Source organism: Eutrigla gurnardus (genome assembly GCF_963514095.1).
Source record: "Eutrigla gurnardus genome assembly, chromosome: 12".
NCBI classification, from domain to species: domain Eukaryota; kingdom Metazoa; phylum Chordata; class Actinopteri; order Perciformes; family Triglidae; genus Eutrigla; species Eutrigla gurnardus.
In genome coordinates, this window is record NC_139926.1 from 10,855,556 (window position 1) to 10,863,767 (window position 8,212).

The 8,212-nt window shown below is 44.9% G+C and overlaps 1 protein-coding gene across 1 annotated transcript in view; it reads left to right on the forward strand.

Annotated features, from left to right (window-relative positions):
- LOC311022348 (histamine N-methyltransferase A-like) overlaps positions 1 to 8,212 on the forward strand; it is a 72,774-nt gene that overhangs the window by 17,645 nt on the left and 46,917 nt on the right. The gene's annotated exons all lie outside the window — the stretch shown is intronic.

The window sequence follows — 8,212 nt, forward strand, 5'->3', positions numbered from 1 at the left end:
ATGTGAAGCTCCCCACTGCGTAAAAACGCAGCGCAGCCAGGAGCTGCACCTCAGGGCTGAGGGCAAAGTTGCAGCGGGTTGCTCTCTGGATGTGTGGAGACAACAGAGTGATCAGCCGTTGGATCTCCGCACGGGGCAGCCGGTACTTTGCCTCACCAGCCCGGTCTGACAGCACGTCCAGTGGGGAGAAGTGCTGATGCACGTATGCATTTATGGAAACCGTCTGGCTTCGCGCACGGCGACGCTGTTGGTTCGCCGCGAGAATGTGCTGTATTGCAGCCATGGACTTTGGCTAGATGGCGGATAAAAACAATGATCGATATACATAAACACGACGGAGAAATGCGCCGCGGAAACAAGGAGACATCTAGTCACATCTTTACAACTTTACGCATTCGTTTTGTTGTCAGAAATAAATCGCTCACATGGGCAAGCAGGGTACCGTTGTTTAGCCCCGTTTCTCTAGTTTAAGAGGAAATAACCCGCATCTTTCTAGCGTAAAGCATTACGGAGTTGTGACGCTCTAAAGAAAACATGATTATTTGTAGCGTATACGCTACAATGGGTCTCAGAGGTTGTTATATAATTTCCTTAAAACCACAGCATCATAAATCACTGACAAATCAGATGTTAACATATAAAACTCAGTAACAGTCTCCCGCTCTCTCTCCCTCTGAGCAAAACTTCACTTCCCAGCCTGACACTCCTTTATGTAATTTTACACGTTTGTTTTTACCAGTTTCCATTGTATCACGATTTATAAGCAAATGTTTATTGCAGCAAAAGGAAATGCACAATAGTAAAACACACTAATGCATACCGTAAAATACCAAATAATAGCCGGGGCGTTTATTTGTTTCAATCACTTAACAGACCAGGCGTTTATTTGGACCAGGCGTTTAATTCCTTCCTCTCAAAAATCCGGGATGAAAATGTCACAAACTTCTCCAGCTTCTCGGTGAATTCTCTGGCATCCTTCTGGTCAATAGTTGTTCGTCTTCTGCAAGTGAAGTTGTTGCGGCGGAGGAAACGATTTATCCAACCAGCACTCGCGGCAAACTCCTCATCTCTGCTGTCACTCACGGTGGCGAACATTTGTTTCATCATGATAACCCATCCCCGCATGTTTATCTCCAGCTCCTCGCTAGCCTTCTTCACCTCCACCAGGCAGCCTGGCCCTGTTGTGCGACGCATCGTCATAGAGGCCGATCAGCACCATGGACAGCTCCGCTAACAACCCGGACCTCAGCGCATCATTTGCGCACAACGTGCACCAGTGTTACTGTAATAACACAGGGGTGGGCAATATATTATTTAAAATTAGTCAAACCATCAGCCATAGGTACTGAAGAAACATAAATATGGACTCAAGGCATTTTGTTTCATTAAGTACCCAAATGACTGCATCAATAAATGAGGAAATGATATTCACAGACCCTATTTTAAACAAAAACATGATCATACTAGTAATGGATATTACAATTAACCACAAGAACAAACAATTCTCAATGTTGTAATGCGCAAAAAAAAAAAAAAAACGTTTCATTGAATTACAGGTTTAAGTTTTCCACACACATCTGCATATATGAGTTTATAGTACTACACATAAAAAAACAAAGTAAAGAAAAAGCCAAAGTCCATGGCTGCAATACAGCACATTCTCGCGGCGAACCAACAGCGTCGCCGTGCGCGAAGCCAGACGGTTTCCATAAATGCATACGTGCATCAGCACTTCTCCCCACTGGACGTGCTGTCAGACCGGGCTGGTGAGGCAAAGTAGCCTACCGGCTGGCCCGTGCGGAGATCCAACGGCTGATCACTCTGTTATCTCCACACATCCAGAGAGCAACCCGCTGCAATTTTGCCCTCAGCCCGGAGGTGCAGCTCCTGGCTGCGCTGCGTTTTTACGCAGTGGGGAGCTTCCTGGAGGTGGTGGGGGACGGCACCGGCCTCAGCAAGGCATCGGTGTCACGGAGTGTGGCAGCTGTGACACCGATTCTCCTGCGTCGTGCCCGGACCCACATAAAGATGCCCACCACACGAGACGAGGTCCGCCAGGTCCACCAAGCGTTCCACGCAGTGGCTGGGATCCCCCGGGTGATCGGTGTGAATGAGACTCCTCCGAATCCAATCAACGACTATTCGGGGTCACCTCTAGTGTTAACAAAAGTCAAAACTAACGGAACAGCCTACCCAGCACCCCTCAAAACAAACTCCAGTATATGGTTATTGTCCCCAGCACTTTTCAAAATAAACTGACGCCCTACTTCTGCAGCCGCCTTGTCTGTGGATTTCACTGAACAAAATGTCATGCAGAGATTATAATATTATTTTTTTTAACTTTAGTTTCTTTTGGATTTTTGTGCGTATTATGGAGCCGTTTTGGTCCGTGTTTGTAAGTCTTTTTTTTCCTGGATAAAAGTTTCTAAAGTTGCAACAGTGTGTGATTGAAATCCACCACGGTCTGCTTCCAGTTCAAGGCATCTCCTCCTTCGGATGCCGAGACTTTGTGTTTATTAATTAAGCTTTCACTGACTGTATCACATCTGTGCACATGTCTTAAAAAATAAAAGGAACAGGAGCAGGACCCACGCACTTTTGACTACACTGTGGCGCCGTCAAAATACAAGTTGATATCTCAGTCTATCCTGCTTCTGGGCCGGATTAGTCGGTCTAATACACTGTCGTAATTACTGGGAGTCGTAACACCGGGCATACTTAGGTCGGGGAAATGGGAGGTCGGACTAATGGACAAAAAAATATAGAAATGTATGGTCGGAGAAATGGGAAGTCGAAATTTTGGGTAGTCGGATAATAGAGAGTCGGACTAATGGACGTAAAAATTAAGAAATGTATGGTCGGAGAAATGGGAAGTCGGACAAATGGGAAGTCGGACAAATGGGAAGTCGGACAGACGCCATGCGCCCACGTGCCCAGACCTCTGTAGGGGTGTAATGTGTGTTACATTGAGTAGAAGCAGAGTATGTTGTGCTGTGCTCTCACGTTTATTAACTTGAGTTGGAACAGCAATTATTTAACTTGTTTATATTATCAATGAAAGTAAGTACAAGTAGGCTACAATGCTGCAGTAACCTACTTTTACTTGAGTATTTCTGTTTTATGCAAGTTTATACTACTTACTCCAATAAACAAATAAATTATGATGTAGTATAGTTTAAACTACCCGGTAGTATATCAATTAATTAAAAACATACATGCATCAATATCACAATATTATAATATATACTATTCTGCACATTGAGTACTTTTACTTTTGGTTCTTTAAATTGATTTTGATGATAATCATTTTTGTACTTTTACTGTCACATTTTAAAGGGGCCCTATTACGCAAAATCGACTTTTCCATGGTTTCCAAACCTAAAATTGGTCCCTGGAGTGTCAATAGGTCCCCACAGTATCAGAAAAGTCCACCATCTCACTTTTTCTCATTCTCCATTTGAAAGTATGAAAAAATGCCAAAATCAACAAAAGCGAGTTGGCAGTCCATGGCTCCAACAATCCACACAGTTGTCGATATTTACTCACATCGTCAGAGCATCTACGATGGAAATGTGCCCACACGCATCCGTAAATGTTTGTTTGTTTGTGCTACGCACTTCACCGACGGGAGCTTTGACTACTTGGGTCAGTACAGCTCAGGATATGCCTCTAACCTGAGGCTAAAGTTTTGATACCGACAGTCCGAGAGCCAACCACAGACATTGAAGCGGTAAGTTTGTAAATATGATGTAATATGCCGTGTTACAGTTTACCCTGCCGAAATGCTTTCTAAAGTTAGCGTTGACGTGTTGTGCGAAAAGCTTCCATTGTATTGATATTGAGGACCGTTAACATTACGTAGTGCTGCGAGGGACTTTTCCAACATGAAACACCTCAAACCTGTAAAATTACGCCTAGAGATCAGTTTGCTTGGAAACGTTGTGTAGCTTGAATGCACATGTGGCAGCAAGATCAGCTCAGTGTTTGTTTATTTACACCGATGTGAAGAGGATATCAAAAGAAGAAACGTTTCTTTTTGCTTAACAAAGCAAAAGGGATTTTACGACATAACATAACATCAGTATTAGTGAAATAGTAACTTGTTCCACATTTCAGATGTAGTTGTAAACTCTGACCGTCTGCATACAGAGCAACAGCGACCCACCACAGCAGCTACTGTTGGCACTCACCTGTCTGGGAGGACTCTACAGGCTAAAGGTTTGTAGCCTGATATGTAGCCTACTTTAGATCAGGTTAAACAGCACAACAGCAACTACTAGAAGTCATACAGATGTGTATTTCTATTATGTTATATCATGGGTTTCATTCCTCCATACAACTCTGTTACAGCTACCCAGGCTACTGTGTCCTGCAAGGAGCGGACCTGTTTGACATCCACTCCAATAATGAGACCGTCATGGAGAGCTCGCCTGGAGCCGGTAGAGGAGGAGGATACTTTGGAGGGCAACTCTTCAGAAGAGCTTGATGCCACTGTTGGGACCTCACTAGAAGGACCACACAATGCGGCCTACAGAAGCCTACAAAGCCTACACAGGACAAAGGGACAAAGGGACAAAGGGGATTAAAAAACTACACCGCCATTTTAGTTTCACATCTCACCCAGGTGAGAGATGCGACGCCACCCAACTGGTGCCTATTGGCTGACAATCTTCAGGGAACCCCGGGGGGTCCCCTGGAGCGGCCTGAGCTTTATAAACCGAAGCCGCCTGGAGAACGCTCTTACTCACTCTTACTCTGACTCCTACTCTGGCGTCTCTTCCTACAACCGGCGCAACACCACGTTGCAACGGGAGGCGACCCCCTCCTGCAGCGCACCGCTGCAACAAGAGGAACCAAGCCGGTTCCTGCCTTCCAGCTACCAGACGCTGTCTGAAGTAAGCTGACTAAATCGCCAAGCCGCGATTATATCGCCGCTCGTGGAAGGAGGAAACACCAACTGTTTTCTTTATTTGAGTTTGATCAACGAGAGGAAACCCGCTCCGCTCTCGTCTGGACGAAGCCGACTCATCACGTCCCCCGCTGACGCCGGGGCCCACGAACTACCGCCGTTACGGAACGCCGTCATCGCCAGGACGGGCTCGCAGCTTACGCAACGATACCAGTAAGAGGCTATCAGTCTGGGCAGAGACATAAGTGATAGTGTAGGATATGCTTGTAATTCTTGCTAACGTGTTTTAAGTTCTGATCGCGGACCGCCGAGTCCGTTTGTTCATGTATTTGAATACTGATCGTGTACCCACGCAGCTGGGTTGATTTCTGTAACAGTGTTTCCGACTAACCTCCGCCATATTCGCGAGCTCAGAAAGCCTTTACTATCAGTTAAAAGACCGGTCTCGCGGAATAAACGCCAGTTCATTCACGCGCGCCCGGGTGATAGCGGCACGTTTTCTGTGCCTCAGAATATCGCTCGCGCATTCTCTCTCTCTTTGTTTGTGTCCCGCTAACACACACACACACACACACACGCGGCACACACGTGTCCTAAGCCAGCTGTTCCCGGCGGACGCTAGGGACATAGCTACATCTGGTGGCTACATACGGCTATCTCTCTCTCTCTCTCTCTCTCTCTCTCTCTCTCTCTCCCTACTCCATCGGACCTCAGTGGCTCCGCCCCTGAACGCTGCGAGGAATAGCTCCACCTCTCGCTCTCTCCCTCTCGCGATCCTGTCTGACGTCAGTGGCTCCGCCCCTGAACGCTGTGAGGAATAGCTCCATCTGATGGTCGCGCCCGACCATATCTCTCTCTCCCTCTCTCTCTCTCTACACGCACACACACACGCACACACAAACACACACACACACTCCACGTGTGTCTCTCCTTCTGTTTAGCTTAGTTTTGTGTGTTAGGTAGTTAGGTAATAAGGCTTTGTTAATTGCAGTGTTATTGATTGTGATCATTATTACTGATTTTAATAAATCTTATTATATTATAACTAGCGGTCTCTTGTGCTTGTTGTGTATATGTCACTGGACAACAGCAGGTTGTGAAGGCTAGTGCTTGAATTTCACGCCCTTCTTAATTGTTAGATTGTTTTATGCTTCCATGTCAATGATCACGATGATTGGCATGTGAGTATAAAACCTTTATATTGAGACTGAATACAGTTTTAGGTTATCTTTTCCCTGATCCCAGGGTGGTGCCCCGTTTATTCATGATTATATCATGATAATATATTAAATATAATTATTAATATCGATAATCATATTGACATTAATAATTAACTGTTGATAACCAAATCTGCTCCTGCTACAACCCCAACACCACATATGACCCTGCAGAGTCAGCCATAATGTCACAGCCTCAACAGACAGTTGTCGAGTTACGAGAATATCACGCCATTGGATGTGAATATATTTTGAATAGGGATGCAAACAATTAATCGATTATCGATTAATTATCGATAAGAAATTACTTGATTAAAATAAATTAATTGCAATTAATTGCGTTTTGAACACGTAATTCCCCGCCAGTCCGCGTGAGGGCGCTCTTGACGCCAGGCGTATGACGCATGCGCGAACACAAGCGAAGCAGGGCTCTGACGACAACAACAAGACAAACGGGAAGTGGTGTTTCCCACACATTATGGCGCACCTCCATAGTCTAATTTCAGCCACCATAGTCTCGATGTTCGCCCAAAATTATTTCATCAAGGCAAATGGACTTAAATAGCGGCTCTAATGATCGGCCTCAACAGGAGGGCAGCAGCGCGTATTATAAGGGAAAATCCTCGCGGCTGCCCCGTTCACACATATGTCGCTACTCGCCCATCACTCGCTTTCTCGCTGAATTATAATCGCTGGCAAAAAAAAAAAAAAAACTGCCGCCGACGCCTAGTTCAAGCCGCAAATCTCTGTGGAACTATCTGTTGACGTCAACTGTCAATCATCTCTATTCTACATTGTGATTGGTACTCGCATCGCAGAAAGTTAAAGTTATTTTCTCTCCGTCCCCGCCCACATCGCATCGCCTGTCCTGGCCACACTCCGCTAGAACACATTCACGTTCAATAGGCTTGTTCAGGATGGGCTTGGCTTGACTTGACTTATCACGCCGACGAGAGCTGCAGGTGTCTGAGGGGGCGGGCTCTAAAAGAGACGGCAGCCAAACGCCGTCAAGTCGGACAACAAAGTCAACGTGACTATGGTGCTCAAGCGATAGAACACAGCAGCAAACCAAAGAGGATATGTTATATATATATATATATATACTATATACACACACACACACACACACACACACATGCAAGGCAACATGTGGAAGGCATTATTTTTTCAGTATATTTGTATTATCATTCTTCTTATCATGTTTGTATTAACCAGACCTCACATATAAATAGGCCTACTCAAAACACAATGCACAGAACTTTAGATCAAGCCATGACATCAAAGCGACCAAAATAAAAAGGCAAATCATTTCACCACAAGGTGGCCGCCGAGTGCGGACCTGAACACACGTCATTGAACTTTTAACCAATAAGAACCAATCCGCTGTAACGGAGGTGTGGACAAGCCAGTTGCAGCCACCGTAGACCGCGCTGCCAAGCGCTGCAAAAAGCGGCTCTTAAAAACTTGTTCCTGCGATGTTTTGGGTCACGTGATATGGTCGCGACCCTGTGACGTCTTTGCAGTCGGCTGCTAAGTCGGACACAATTCTAGCCATCATGCATCGCTTTCAACCCACAATACATCTCGTTAGGTAGCGCGCTGCAGGCGGCTACATCAAGTCGAATTCGCCTATTGACAGCTGTCGCTCAGAGATGGGCGAGTGGCGACGTATGAACGAGGCTTTAGTCAAAACCAAAACACCAAGGAAGGCGGAGGAATATTCACCTACTTATATTAATAATAATAACAGTCATAATAAACTAATAGTTTAAAGGCTCAGCACTGTGTTTTAGTCATGTTTGTTTTCATCTTTTCTTGAATGCTTAAACTCCTCAACCCCATTTAGTATGTCAACATTTGTATCAGTATCAGCAGTTTGTAAGAAATTAGTCAGGAAACGATATGTCATATTTTGGTTCTCAAAATTCCCCAAATTGATGCATTAAAATGAAATTATTCAAAATATGATTTGCATTTTTCTTTATATCATAAGGAAGATAGCATTTTATGTTACGTATACAGTAGATAGAACCTATTCAGAGGGAAATTCAGCTTCTCAGAAGAATTGCCGCTTATCAATTAATAA